The sequence below is a fragment of the Pongo abelii genome, chromosome 5 (genome assembly GCF_028885655.2).
Source record: "Pongo abelii isolate AG06213 chromosome 5, NHGRI_mPonAbe1-v2.0_pri, whole genome shotgun sequence".
Lineage (NCBI taxonomy): Eukaryota > Metazoa > Chordata > Mammalia > Primates > Hominidae > Pongo > Pongo abelii.
Genome location: NC_071990.2, coordinates 21817396 through 21833117, shown reverse-complemented (window position 1 = coordinate 21833117; position 15722 = coordinate 21817396). Strand labels below are relative to the sequence as shown.

General features: G+C 42.8%; 1 protein-coding gene across 19 annotated transcripts in view; it reads right to left on the bottom strand.

The window, feature by feature from the left end:
- LOC134761654 (uncharacterized) overlaps positions 1 to 15722 on the bottom strand; it is a 985940-nt gene that overhangs the window by 832146 nt on the left and 138072 nt on the right. Inside the window, exon 9 of one of the 19 annotated variants that reach the window (XR_010140595.1) lies at positions 7666 to 11939. The exons of the other annotated variants lie outside the window; for them this stretch is intronic. The gene's annotated coding sequence lies outside the window, so the exon portion shown is untranslated. Of the gene's footprint in view, positions 1 to 7665; positions 11940 to 15722 lie in introns of those variants that run through there. 19 annotated transcript variants of the gene reach the window in all.

Sequence of the window (15722 nt, the reverse complement as noted above, 5' to 3'; positions counted from 1 at the left end):
GCAGTGAGCTGAGAAAGCGCCACTGAACACCAGCCTGGGTGATAGAGTGAGACTCCATCAAAAAAAAAAAAAAAAAAAAAAAAAAAAGAAAGAAAGAAAAAAAGCCAATTCCAAAAGATTATGAACTATATGATTCTATTTACATATATGAAGTTTATTAGAAATGGAGACCCAATAAGTAGTTTCCAAGGGATAAGGATAGGAGACTGGTGAGAAGAAACTGGGTACAGCTACAAAAAAACAATAGGAGGGATCCATGCTGTAATAGTTCAGCATCTTTATGGTAGTGGTAGATACACAAACCTATATATGTGATAAAACGGCACACAACTGAATATACACACACACACTCACATGCAAATGAGTACAGGTATAACTACGGAAATCTGAGTAAGATTGGTAGATTACATCAATATCAATCCTAGTTATGATATTGTACTACAGTTTTGCTAAATGTTATCACTAGGGGAGACCAGGTAAAGCTACATTGTTTCTTCAACTGATGTAAATCTACAATTATCACAATTAAAATTCTAACTAGCAAATAGATCAATAAAAAACATTTTCAACTTTAGTCATTTCAAAATAACAATGAATGTTACCTTCTTTCTTCTTTGAAACAGGACCATTCTTTTTTCTACACCACTTCTTATGATATAACTTCCATTACACACATTGTGAAAAACTATTAAATTTAAGCTTACGCATGAAAGAAGCCTTAAACAAAAGAGTAGAGATTATGAGACTTCATTTACATGAAGCCCTAGAACAGGCAAATCGAATGGATGATGGGGAAAAACAAAAAAACAAACAAAAAAAACACAAAACACATTGCCTGTGGAGGTGGTAAGGCAGTGGTTGATGGGATGGAGCAAGGAAAAACTAGCTAGGTGATGGCAATGTTCCATATTATGATAGGAGTCCCAGGGACACAAGGATGTGCATGTGTCAAAACTCAAGGAATGCACTGGCTGGGGCAGTGGCTCATGCCCGTAATCCCAGCACTTTGGGAGGCCAAGGCAGGTGGATAACCTGAGGTCAGGGGTTCGAGACCAGCCTGGCCAACATCGTGAAACCCCATCTCTACTAAAAATACAAAAAAGTAGCCGGTCGTAGTGATGGGTGCCTGTAATCCCAGCTACTCAGGAGAATGAGGCAGGAGAATCGCTTGAACCCGGGAAGCAGAAGTTGCAGTGAGCCAAGATCGCGCCATTGCACTCCAGCCTGGGCAACAAGAGCAAAACTCCATCTCAAAAAACAAACAAACAAACAAAAACAAAACACACACACACACACACAAATACACCAATAAGATATTTGTAGTTCATTGTATGTAAATCTCATATTTTAAAAACTAAACAAAATTTTAATTCAGCTTAAATTACTGACTTTATATCTGGTACATTCTTCCACTTGAAGATGCTATGCCGTTAAGATACAATGCTTTGGCTGTATCCAAAGTCACCAAACTAAATCATTTGGGGAAAAAAAAATCTGTTATGGGTTCTTCTCAGGGAAAGGAAATTCAACAGAGTAACCATGAAGCAAATTCATATAAAAAGTATCATTAAATCAAACTCAATTAAATTAAAACAGATGTAATTAGGGCTCTCTGAAAGTAATTTTGGCTAATACTTTGTTTACATGCAATATAGATGTAGCAACTACTGACCTCAGGCACTTTTAGCTGCTGTTACATTAATTATTACATGTGCTTTTTATATTCCAGCTCAAAATATCCTTTATAGTCTGACTAACTAAGGTCTTTCTGCCAAGGTTACTTCAAGTGAGTCTCAGGTCCCACAGAAAAAGGAAAAAAATCCTATGAAATCCACACACTGATATAGATGTAACATTTTTCTTTTCTTAACCACGATTTTATTCTACTTAGGATGTGCATTTATTTTGGTAAAATTAAAAGAGAGATGATGGGCTGTTCTTAATTACAATTATACCCAGTAGGCCCAACCTTTTCCACTTAACAGGCTTACACTGCAGAGACATGTTTGCTTAATTGGCCAGACATGTCAAGATGCTGATGAAAATTATTTCTTGACCCCACCAACGATTCATAGAGAAGATAACATCAATGTTACAAATTTCTAGGGCCTACTGTTCATTTTGATCCTAAACTGCTCGTGCCAGGCTCTATCTCTGTTTTTGTTTTAAAGTATTCTCAGATTGGTGGCTACAGCCCTCCCATCAATAGTCATATCCTTCCCTTCATGAAATAAAGTTATTTTCTCCTAGTTTGCTTCTAGATGTTACTACCAGTTTGAATCTTCACCCTTATTCATTCCTTCTCCTGATACTTCAGTACCACAAGCCATCTTCCATAAAATCCAGCACTCCTTGTTGCTACACAACAGGCCAAAGAATGACTTTATTCATGAATAAGTTCCAAACTCTTCTTGTATAAACATTGGTTTAAAAAACAAAAACTGGCCGGGCACAGTGGCTCACACCTGTAATCTCAGCACGTTGGGAGGCCGAGGCAGGCGGATCATGAAGTTGGGAGTTTGAGACCAGCCTGGCCAATATGGTGAAACCCCGTCTCTACTAAAAATACAAAAATCAGCCAGGCGTGGTGGCACGTGCCTATAATCCCAGCTACTCGGGAGGCTGAGGCAGGAGAATCACTTGAACCTGGGAGACAAGGTTGCAGTGAGCTGAGATTGCACCACTGCACTCCAGCCTGGGCAACAGGGCAAGACTCTGTCTCAAAACAACAACAACAAAAAAACTGGCCGGGTGCAGTGGTTCACACCTGTAATCCTAGCATTTTGAGAGGCTGAGGCAGGGGGATCACCTGAGGTCAGGAGTTCGAAACCAGCCTGCCCAACATGGTAAAACCACATCTCTACTAAAAATACAAAAAATTAGCCAGGCATGGTGGCGGTCGCCTGTAATCCCAGCTACTCAGAGGCTGGGGCAGGAGAATCACTTGAACCCGGGAGGCAGAGGTTGCAGTGAGCCGAGATCGCGCCATTACACTCCAGCCTGGGTGACAAGAGCGAAACTCCATCTCAAAAAAAACAAAAACAAAAAACCCTGTGTAAATCTTGAAGCAATTTGAGCCATTCCTTCCCAACACAAGGTTTATATATGATAAGAATTGGAGTATTCAAATCACACTGTGTCATGGCCACAAACTAGGAGGAGAAACAAAAGAATCTTTTTTTCCCTCTTTCTTTCTCTCTTTCCCCCTCCTCTTTACAAACACCTCTAAATGCCCTTGACTGCAACTACATTTTTGAAAAGCATATGCCCGTTCGCAGGAGGTAAAAGAGTACATTGCACCATGAATGTTTATTTTTAAAACTCAGCATTTTTTCAGGGCTGAAAATCTATTCAGAAATCCCTTCCTCCTTAGGCTACCGAGCTTTATTCAGCAAGGGGGCCAACAACTGCTGATATTTCAAGAAATCTAATCTCTTAATGACTGGTGTCAGAGAAAGGAGAAGGCCTGTGAAAAAGTCATCCTGAAAGATGCTTAATCTCAGGTACATGTGAACCCATCAATGCAGGCACAGTGTCGGGACTGCCACCAGCACCGCCCCAACTTTCCGGGATCTGTCTGCCCCGGGTGTTCTGTCCCAGAAGATGAACTGTTCCTTCCACCACACACTCAAATTCCACACTCCCGAATCCTCCATCATAATAAAGATCCTCCGTTTCCAAGGATAAAACCTCAGCTTCTGGGTGCTCCAAACACAGCAAGTCAGTCCAGTGTCTGCTGATGATGAAGGTAAAAATGGAGAGCTGCCGAGTGAGGAGGAGCTCGAGGTGGATAGGGCCACAAGCTGAGGACTACAAGAAGGTTTGAGTATGGAGCTAGATTTTGTCAATGACTACAAATGTGAAACACTAAATGGGGGAAGGAGGGCAACCTGGACAGAGAGAAGACTTTGTGCAAAGTAAAAACTGAAAACTAATATATTGTGTGCAAGAGATCGCAAACCAAGTCACTTGGCTTCAGCAGAGATTTTCAAGAACAATGGCACTGGCCAAGAGTATAATAAAACAGAGGGGGAGACAAGGTTTAGGGAGATGTTCATTTATCCATTAACCCATTAATTATGTCTTGAGCATCAACTCTGCACATGCTACAGTTCTAAGATGCTACAGAAAAAAAATGAGAAAAAAACAGAATCTTCTTTTCCAAAGACAATCTAGCACTCAGATAAATAACTGATTCAAGGCCGGGCACGGTGGCTCATGCCTCTAATCCCAGCACTTTGGGAGGTTGAGGCGGGTGGGTCACTTGAGGTCAGGAGTTCCAGACCTGCCTGGCCAACATAGAGAAACCTCGTCTCTACTAAAAATACAAAAATTGGCCAGGCATGATGGCAGGTGCTTGTAATCCCAGTTACTCAGAAGGCTTAGGCGGGAGAATCACTTGAACCCAGGAGGTGGAGGCTGCAGTCAGCCGAGATAGGGCCATCGTACTCCAGCCTGGGTGACAGAGCAAGACTCTGTCTCAAAAAAAAAAAAAAAAAAAAAGAATTGATTCAAAAAAGGTTCTGAACATAAATTATATCATCGTAATTTCTTCTGAAAAACCACAATAGAGCTTTTCAATTCTTTAAGTTAGAAAATCTGATCGAATTTAGGTGGACTGAGGAAATCTCCTCCCTCCCCACTGCAGCTCTTTATCTCGTTACTGGCAAGTTAAGGTATTGCACGAGAAAGATGTGAATGGAAAGATCAAGACCAACTTGATCGAAAAGAAATAAATTTTTTTGCTCTTTTCTGTGTGTTTATGAACAACTACTTTCCTTAAAAATTAAGTATAGCAGCCAGGCATGGTGGCTCACACCTGTAATCCCAGCACTTTGGGAGGCCGAGACGGGTGAATCACCTGAGGTCAGGAGTTGGAGACCAGCCTACCCAACATGGTGAAACCCCGTCTCTATGAAAAATACAAAAATTAGCCGGGCGCCTGTAATCCCAGCTACTCAGGAGGCTGAGGCAGGAGAATGACTTGAACCAGGGAGGCTGAGGTTGCAGTGAGCCGAGAACGCACCATTGCACTCCAGCCTGGGTGACAAGAGCTAAACTCTGTCACGCGCGCGCACGCGCGCGCACACACACACACACACACACACAAATTAAGTATAGCTCAACAAACAGCTCAGACACAAGGTGCACTGCTAGAGGGTTGCCCTTCAGCCTCAGGAAGCTGGGACATATTGAGCATTGTTCTCTGCCTTACCGGAGTATGCAGACCCAACTAAAACCATGCCAACACTGGAGTCCATCATTAAGTCCAACCTGGGGAAAAGTCTTAAGGAAAGAAAAGGTTCAAGGACTGGAGAGAGAATGAGCAGGGAAGGCAGCGAGGTTTTCCTGCTGGAAAACAAGCACAAATAGCTCTCTTGGGTGTTGTTTCTATTTTTATGTTACAATGGATTTTTTTTTTTTTTTTTTTTTTTTGAAACGGAGTCTCGCTCTGTCGCCCAGGCTGGAGTGCAGTGGCGCGATCTCGGCTCGCGCCCAGCCACAATGGATTATTTTTCTTCCAGAAATGTCCTCTGCTTTTGGCAAGTAAATCACTTAGATAGGATATGAGAAGGATGAAGTTGATCGGAATCAAAGATGTCAGTGTACTGCCCACCCCTGTCTAGTCGGTAGCAGTGCGAAAGCCAATGAGGTAACACCCCATACAGTGCAGATGCCCAATGTGTCCCTGTCCCTCGCTCTCACTGGTTCAACAGGGCTATTCATGTAGAAAGCAGGACTTACGGCCAGGCACAGTGTCTCACACCTGCGATCCCAGCACTTTGGGAGGCCAAGGCGGTGGATCACGAGGTCAGGAGTTCGAGACCAGCCTGGCCAACATGGTGAAACTTGTCTCTACTAAAGGTACAAAAAAAATTAGCCGGGCGTGGTGGCAGGCGCCTGTGATCCCAGCTACTTAGGAGGCTGCGGTGAGCCGAGATGACGCCACTGCATTTCAGCCTGGGCGACAGGACAAGACTCCGTCTCAAAAAAAAAAGCAGGACTTATGCCTGGACCTATCGTTTGGCTTGAGGTTTAAGGGAAAAGATCACATAGCACCATCATCTCATTTCACAAGGGAAGTCACTGAAGTCAGAGAGGTTAAAACAATTTGCCAAGACAGACAGTGGCAAGGCCAAATTTTGTATGGGGAATGGTCTCTGAGGTCTTCCTCCAGTGGGACAGGTCAGCTCTAAGATCCACAAGTTCAGTCAGGTGGGACTTACCCGGATGGCATTCAGAGTAGAGAATTTACAATTGCCCTATGCAGCATTCCCATTGTACAGACGAGGCAACGAAGGTACAGAAAGGTTAAGTGATTCACAAGGACAAGGGCTGAACTTTGGAAGTCTGACTTTAGAGTGTGAACTTGGGTCACAGTGTTTTCATCACAGATTCTCTAAGCTCTATTTCTACACGAGAATCAGTAGTGAAAAAGGAAGCTCCTTGTTGGTCTTAAAAGGTCTCCTGCTCATTTTACATTGTCATTTCAAATAGATAGTATTACACCTACACACACACACACACACACACACAATGTATACTATATCATGTTTATTTGCCACAATCTACAGAACAGAGGCAGAGTGACTCTCCAAAACTCACTCCCCAAATGAGCTACTTTTGTTAGATTTCAGCGGATGGTTTGCTATGCTATTTAGTTGGTAATTCAGTGTTCCTACAATTCCCTTTTAGGTATAAAGTTACTGCATATTCTACCCAGAATATCTTCATTCAGCCCCAGACATTCACTGATTATCCACTAACAAAGAATACTTTGGAAATAACTGATATATTCAAGAGTAACAAGTGATGATCACTGTTACAGAATTTTGAACTTATAAAGCATGATACAAAATGAAAGACATCACAAATAGGCAATAATTTCAGATATTTATTGACATGCACCCTGGAAAGGATTTAGGGATAGAGTAGGAGAAGGAGGGAAATACCAAGACAGAACAGGAAGAAAATAAGAAATGCAAATATAGGCAAGAAACAGAAATATATACATGACATATTATATGCTATCCCACCACATGTTATCAATTGAGAAAGCATAAAACTCTGGAGACTGTTTTCCCCCTAACCTTTGAAAACTGGGAAAACAGGAAAAAAGGGAGAGATGTCCATCCAGCATAAGATTCTAATTTCTAATATGTGTGCTTTTAGAATTAAAAAAAAAAAAAAAAAAAAAAAAAGGCCGGGTGCCTAGTTCACACCTGTAATCCCAGCACTTTGGGAGGCAGAGGCAGGGGGATCACCTGAGGTCAGGAGTGCGAGACCAGCCTGCCCAACACGGTGAAACCCCGTCTCTACTAAAAATACAAAAATTAGCCGGGCATGGTGGCGGGCACCTGTAATCCCAGCTGCTCAAGAGGCTGAGGCAGGAGAATCGCTTGAACCTGGGAGGTGGAGGTTGCGGTGAGCCGATATCGTGCCACTGCACTCCAGCCTGGGTTACAGAGTAAGACTCTGTCTAAAAAAAAAAGGGGGGGGGGGGGCGGGGAGGAGGATTGTCTGAGCCAGGCGGTTGAGGCTGCAGTGAGCTGTGATTGTGCCACTGCACTCCAGCCTGGGTGACAGAGTGAGACTCTGTCTCAAAAACAAACAAACAAAAAAAACTGGAGGCAGCAAGGGAAAGTCAAATAGTTTTCATTTCATTTCATTTCCATTATGTAGCACAGGAAAAGGTGGATCCAGGGCTAAAATGCACCAGTACCTAAAGGATCTACTCAATTCACCAACCTGGGTGGTGCCACTTCCAGTTCAAAGGTTCTCTCAATCAAGATATGGAAGAAACATGTCCCTCTGTACTATGTGTCAAGCACAGTTTCATCATTTCAGACTGCAAATGTTTGAGCCAACAACTGAGCATCACTGCTGAAAAGTTCTTTCTAGGCAGCACCTTTTTTGGTAAGAAAAATCTCAGCAGTTCATAAGTGACTTTAATTTGCCATACTATATTTTAAAGACGTATCTGAACAATTAAAAACACTGTATTGCAAATTGAAATTTCTCATGCCTAGTTGCAAATTTTATTGCCACAAATGGGGGCCCTAAGCAGCACTGTTAACTTTATTGGTGACTTGTTGCTCCCTGATTGTGAGTCATCATCAATAAAGTAATTCAGGGATCATCTCCTCAGTGGTGGAAAAAGGAACACAGGCAGAAACAACACAATGGGGTGAGAGGAAAATCCCAGAAGGAAAAAAACCAGAAACATAATGTGAGCAGGGTAAAAGCGCATGTCCTTTAAGTCAAAGAAAAAGAATCACCGAGCAATGCAGTGAGATTTATTTATTTATTTAATTTTTATTTATGTATTTACTTATTTATTTTTTGAGACAGGGTCTCTCTGGTACCCAGGCTGGAGTGCAATCGTGTGAGCATGACTCGCTGCAGCCTTAACCTCCTGGACTCAAGCAATGTTCCCACCTCAACCTCCTGAGTAGGTGGAACTAGAGGCACGTGTCACCAGGCTCAACTAATTTTAATGTTTTTTTTTTTTTTTTTTTTTTTTTTGAGATGGAATTTCACTCTTGTTGCCCAGGCTGGAGTGCGATGGCGTGATCTCCGCTCACTGCAACCTCTGCCTCCTGGGTTCAAGCAATTCTCCTGCCTCAGCCTCCCAAGTAGCTAGGATGACAGGCATGTGCCACCATGCCGTGCTAATTTTTGTATTGTTAGTAGAGATGGGGTTTCTCCATGTTGGTCAGGCTGGTCTTGAACTCCTGACCTGAGGTCATCTGCCCGCCTTGGCCTCCCAAAGTGCTGGCTGGGATTACAGGCATGAGCCACTGTGCCCGGCCATTTTAAAAGTTTTAATAGAGACAAGGTCTCACTATGTTGCCCAGGCTGGTCCAGAACTCCTGGGCTCAAGCCATCCTCCTACCTCAGCCTCCCAAAGTGCTGAAACTGCAGGTGTGAGCCCCTGCACCCAGCAAAATAATTATTTAAAAAGGAGAAGATGAAGGAGCCTACCACAGTAGGCAAGAAATGCCCTATTCTCTTAGTAGAGCTCTCTGGGAGGAAACCCACAGCTTCCAGGCTGGCCCCAAGTGGGGCGAGGTATACATAAAATTGAAAGCCTTGCAAATATGAACAGACCTAAAACAAGAATAACTTTTTGAAGTTTTGTAATTCCTATATTAATAGGAACCATGTCACAAAAATAGGTAGAACAGAGAGGAAGATATTCTCATCCTTATTAAAGTATTTTAATAAAGGTTAGATGTTCTAATTATAAAAGATTTGCTTGCTCATTGTGGAAAACTGAGGAAAGAGAATGTAAAAAGAAAACAATTTTAAATGCTCATAATCTGGCCCGGCAGCTCACGCCTGTAGTCCCAGCACTTTGGGAGGCCGAGGCGGGTGGATCACTTGAGGTCAGGAGTTTGAGAGCAGCCTGGCCAATATGGTGAAATCCCATCTCTACTAAAAATACAAAAATTAGCCGGGTGTGGTGGTGGGCACCTGTAATCCCAGCTACTCGGGAGGCTGAGGCAGGAGAATCACTTGAACCCAGGAGGCAGAGGCTGCAGTGAGCTGAGATCGCACCACTGCACTCTAGCCTGGGTGACAGAGCAAGATTACGTCCCCCAAAAAATTAAAAATAAAAGTAACTGTTCATAATCCATATTCAACTACTATAAACTCTCTGGCATGGTTCCTTCTGAACACTCGACAGTGTACTTTTGCATAGATGATATTGCACATGCAGTCTTGTATTTTCCTTTTACATTTTCCAATGTAAATTAAATGTAAATTTAAATGTAAAACTGCCTAAACAGCTGTAATGTTGAAAATTATTTTCTCATGCACTTTCATGTATATAATTATTTCTCCATTAGATGATAGGAATGTTGCCTCCCCCCATTTAAAAATCTTTTTGCATATAGATTTCATGTGCCAATGATAAAAGAACAGAAATAGGTGTATCTTTTGTGGTATACAAGATGTACATTCCTAAAAAAGAAATGTGAAATATAAAAATGGGACCCAATCATTTCAGTAAGTTTTATTACTAATATTAATCATGTTAATGGATAATTAACATTAACTTTGGCCCTTTAAATTCTGTGTTTTATATTCTCATGGATCCCAGACTGCATCATGCCTTTAATAGTGCTCTTTAGAGAGAATGATTTTTCTTTCTAAAACACATCTAAGTATGCTTTGTTGAGTAGTTTCACTGTAAAAGCAAATACAAGTGGGAGGATAAAAAGAAAAACAATTTCAAAGGAAGGAAGGAAAGAAGGAAGAGAAAAGAAAGGAAGAAGAAATTTTGTTAACCATATTCTAAGGCCTATACCACCATTAGTAAACTGTAGATACATTTTAATTCATTTCTCATACTTCTCCTTGAAAAACATATCTTCCCATGTTAAGCGGAACAAGAAATCAAGTCCAGATTTAATAGAGTGCAGAGGGGAAGGCTGACAGTGGGTGCAAGAGTTCACGAAAAAAGCTGGGGAGAGGATGGAGGGCCAAGCATCCAGTTTATGAGAGAGGAAAGGGGCTGCAGGATCACGCTCCTTTTGTAACATCCCCCTGCGTTTCTGGTCCTCAACTCCAAGTCTGCAGGGTGCGACCAGCCCCAGAGCCAGCAGAGCTGAGATAGACCCTCCCTCCTGGTTTAGCTCTGCTGCACACACCCTCCCAAGACCTGTGGGGTCAGGCCATGCGGGCAGCTCAGCAGCCACAAGGTCATAGCTGGGTTTGGCATGAGATGCTCACACTCGGAGCGAAAATAGGCCTCTGAAGAAGGATGAAGCAACAGCCAAGAAAGAACCACTTTGCAAACAGACTTCCGAGGAGCATTAGCCTCTTGAAATCCTCTGTGCAAAAGTTCACACCATAAAACAGCTGCTGCTTAATGTCTCCGGCTTCTAATGAGCCCCGAGCTCCTGGTTTGCACAGAACTTCTGGCCAATGGTGTCCAAGGTCCTTTGCTCTTCCCCGCGCAGTTCAATCCCATAAGTGCTCTTGGTCAAAAACTAGGTCATAAACTTATCCACTGAGAAGCGTTTACTGTCGTTTCAAATGGCATATTCTGTTCAAGAGGTTATGACAACAAAAGAAAAGCAGCAAACAGGCTTTCAAGTTGGGGCATGTGGTTGCCAGGTTAAAAAACTGGCTCCTTACCTTATCTTAGTTCAGCTCTTTTAGATTCAAACTACTGGACTCTGGCCCTTTTCTGGACTGATACAAATCATTTCTAGAATGACTAGATCAAATTTTATTTACTCTGTTTCCAGCTTTGCACTAACAGTTCCATGCCAAAAAAAAAAAAGTTGCTGTTTCAGAAAGTATTGGCAAGCTTCTCCCACTGCCAAAGTTTACAGCATGGTTATATCCTGCCACAGCAAGAAGGATGGGGTGGGCTGGGGGTAAGGGAGGGAGAGAAATGGAGGAGGGCAGCTGTTTGTTCAATAAACTGCAGAAGAAAACTGCCCACATCCCACACTGTTTCTTCCACACCCCCAGCAGAGAAGCAGGAGGCGGCAGCTTGAGAAGTCATTCCTCCAAGGCGAATCGTGCTGGCTGGCTGGCTTTCCGCACTCCCACATATCTGACCACGGTCCTTTCTGATTCACCCATGGAGCACAAGGACAGAAGCCAAAGGGTTTGTCTCTGCTTCCTGGGATGTTGATTCCTGCCCTGATGGAGCCCAAGAGATTTACGCCTCCTCCCCACCCATCCTCACCCTCACGTCCATCTACCCCATCCTCCTTCCCCAGTGTTTCTGAGCTCTAAGGCACACAGGGCTACGTTATAAAAGTACTCTATTAAAAGGTGTATATTTTGCATCCCACACCTTCCAAGAATGTGCTGAAACTCCTCTCCACAAAAAGACACAGCTGTGGTCAACAGTCCCTAGGCTCCCCAAAACAGCATGTCCTCCATACTCAGCAACCAGGCCTCTGCTTTCTCTTCTGGAGTGGGAAGGAAGGAAAGGAATATGAGAAGGCAGGGTAGAGAAGCTGTAGCCCACCCCTACTCAGCCGGCTGGAAAGCTCCAATTTGTTAACCTAGAAAACCCTGGGGCATTGCAATCAAAGAGTGGCTCCACCCAAGCAAGTACCTCTGATTATTTTTTTCCCTACTAGTGGGCAAGAAGAGAAAAGGGAAAATGAGGACAAATGTGTTCAAAACAGAAATACTGCATAACACTAACTTGGCTTTGGGCAAGGACCAGATTATAGGCCCAACACCTCCATTTCTGTCCAAGTGGAAAGAGAAACTACAGGGTGCAACCTTAATCCAGCTGCATGAACTCTGTTGCCCAGAGACTCTGCCAGCCCAAGAAGATGAAATAACCCCAAATTGCTCCTCAGTCCCCAGCTGGCCTTTTTTTTTTAAGACAGAGTTTTGCTCTTGTTACCCAGGCTGGTGTTTAATGGCATGATCTTGGCTTACTGCAACCTCCACCTCCCAGAATCCCAGATTCAAGCTATTCTCCAGCCTCAGTCTCCCAAATAGCTGGGATTTCAGGCATGCACCACCATGCCCAGATAATTTTGTATTTTTAATAGAGATAGGGTTTCACCATGTTGGTCAGGCTGGTCTCGAACTCCTGACCTCAGGTGATCCGCCAGCCTTGGCCTCCCAAAGTGCTGGGATTACAGGTGTGAACTAGGCACCCGGCCTAGTTCTTCAGGGTTTTTAAAGTTCTTTTTGGTAAACTGATTCTTTGTAATATACTGGTCTTAATTATAATTACCGTGGAATGATCATTTAGCTTTAAAACTCAATGTGAGGTGGTTCTGTGTTACAGTAGACTCTGCATGTGCATGAATTTTTCTCCTAAAAAGCCTCTCAACCCTTTCTCAAATGACTAAACTGTGACCAAAGAATGGGAATGGATGTTGATGTCACAGTTCAGTTAATTGTTAAAAATAAATAAATCCAGGTTTTAGGTAGCATTCATCTAAGACCAATGCTGTAACATGTTGTCCTTTGCCGACTCTAAACTGGAAATATAAGCTGGCACAAGATGGGCACTAATCAAAGTCCTTACATATCTCTAAACACAGGTTCAATATGACCTAACTCACATTAATTGCCTTGAAGGCTCAACTGAATTCCATGATTTAAATTAAAAAAAAAAAAAAAAAAAAAAGTTGAATTGTTTTGAAAGGCGTAGAATGCCAAAAGTTGTTTACAGTTTTCGCCAGGTAAAAAGATATAACTGGCCGGGCGTGGTGGCCACACCTGTAATCCCACCACTTTGGGAGGCTGAGGCAGGTGGATCATCTGAGGTCAGGAGTTCAAGACCAGCCTGTCCAATATGATGAAACCCCATCTCTACTAAAATTACAAAAATTAGCTGGACGTGGTGGCATGCTCCTATCATCCCAGCTACTCAGGAGGCTGAAACAGGAGAATCACTTGAACCCAGGAGACAGAGGTTGCAGTGAGCCGAGATTGCGCCACTGCACTCCAGGTGCAACTCCTGAGCAACAAGAGTGAAACTCCATCTAAAAAAAAGTTTTTTTAAAAAGGCCAGGCACAGTGGCTCACGCCTGTAATCCCAGCACTCTGGGAGGCCAAGGCGGGCGGATCACCCAAGGTCGAGAGTTCGCGACCACCCTGACCAACATGTAGAAACCCCATCTCTACTAAAAAATACAAAATTAGCCGAGCATGGTGGTGCATGCCTGTAATCCCAGCTACTCGGGAGGCTGAAGCAGGAGAATCGCTTGAACCCAGGAGGCAGAGGTTGCAGTGAGCTGACAACGTGCCATTACACTCCAGTCTGGGCAACAACAGCGAAACTCCGTCTAAAAAAATTATATAAATAAATATAATTATATAAATTATATTATAAATATAATTATATAAATTATATTATAAATTATATAAATTATATAAATATATCTATATATATAATTAACATAACCATCGTTAGTATAAAAATTGTACTTTTTATTTTTATTTTTTTCAGACTGAGTTTCAGAGTTTCACTCTTATTGCCCAGGCTGGAGTGCAATGGCACAATCTCGGCTCACCGCAACCTCCGCCTCCCAGGTTATAGCAATTCTCCTGCCTCAGCCTCCCGAGTAGCTGGGATTACAGGTATGCGCCACCACGCCAGGCTAATTTTGTAATTTTAGTAGAGACGGGGTTTCTCCATGTTGGTCAGGCTGGTCTTGAACTCCCACCCTCGGGTGATCTGCCCGTCTCGGCCTCCCAAAGTGCTAGGATTACAGGCGTGAGCCACCGCGCCTGGCCAAAAATTGTACTTTTTGTGTTGGGGGACAGAGTTTCACTCTGTCTCCTGGGCTAGAGGGCAGTAGCGCGATCTCAGGTCACTGCAAGCTCCACCTCCTTGGTTCAAACCCACCTCTGCCTCCCAAAGTGTTGGGATTACAGGCATGAGCCACCATGCCCAGCCAAAAATTGTACTTCTAAAACACATCTAGTCTGAAATAGGCGTCACATATCCTTGCTACAGTGTAGGTCCCACTGTTCTTTTTTGTTTACAACTCCCATACCCAACTCTGCTTCTCTTGAAATTAAGAGAAAAGAAGGTAAGATCCCATTAAACCAATTCCTAATTCTGAATCAGGGAAATCTAAGTTGGAAATCTGATTTTCTTCCTTCTGACTTTTCCTTCCCCATTTCCAGGGCTACTTAAGCATAAAAGGAGGGTAGAGCAGGCAAGAATCATATAAGAGTTGCAAATGCCCATTGATATGGACTTTAATTTCCCGATCTAAGGCCTAGGCAGTAGGATTTAATAGCTGAGGTAAAGGCTTGTCAGCCAAATGGTCCATTCCAGGAAGAAAACCAATTAATTTATTTTTAGGTTTGATGCTAGAACTTAACCAAGTTGTGGGAAACAGGAAATGTATCGACATTAATTGCCTTGTAGGCCCATCTGAATTCTTCGAGATTCCTCTCTTCCCCTCCCTGCCCTTGGCTTGCTCAGTGTTCTTTCACCTCCATCGTTACTGTGTAAGGAATTATTGGCAACTAGGCAAGAATGTCTATGAGCCTAATCTGAACTCTGCTGTCTTTCAGCAAAGAAACCAGAATCTAAAACTCTTACATCTCAGTGAGCCCCCAGAACAACCAGGAAAAATGAACTCCCAAAACTACCCATAGATTCAAAAAGAGATGAGTATACGGTGTGTTTCCAGGTCTAACTCCACATGGCCTTTATACGCCAAGTACCACGGGATTAATGCTTGGAATGCTCAACATTGCTTATGCATAGGATTAGATTTATAAATATAAATGAGTAATACTTTCAGCTTATCTTTTCTAAAAATTACTGACATAGCTGTAACAGCCTTAGCTACCAATCAGAAACCTCCTGTTAAAGTGAATATTCTTGCTAGTTTAAAATAGTAGCTCACTCTGCTTATCTGACAACAAAACCATTTACAACATCTATAATATCTACATATTCAAACTGCCACAATCATATAATTCATCAACTGAGCAATACCACATATTCTACCAGCATGTGGAGAATCTTTTAAGTATCTGGAAGGACCTAATGAAATGTACATCCTAACCCCAGAAAAGATGTAACTTCTTCTATGAACAATGTTCCACTCAAAATACTTTGGGAGGGGCTGGGCACAGTGGCTCACGCCTGTAATCCCAGCACTTTGGGAGGCTGAGGCGGGTGGATCAACTGAGGTTAGGAGTTCGAGACCAGACTGGCCAACACGGTGAAACTCCGTCTTTACTAAAAATACAAAAAT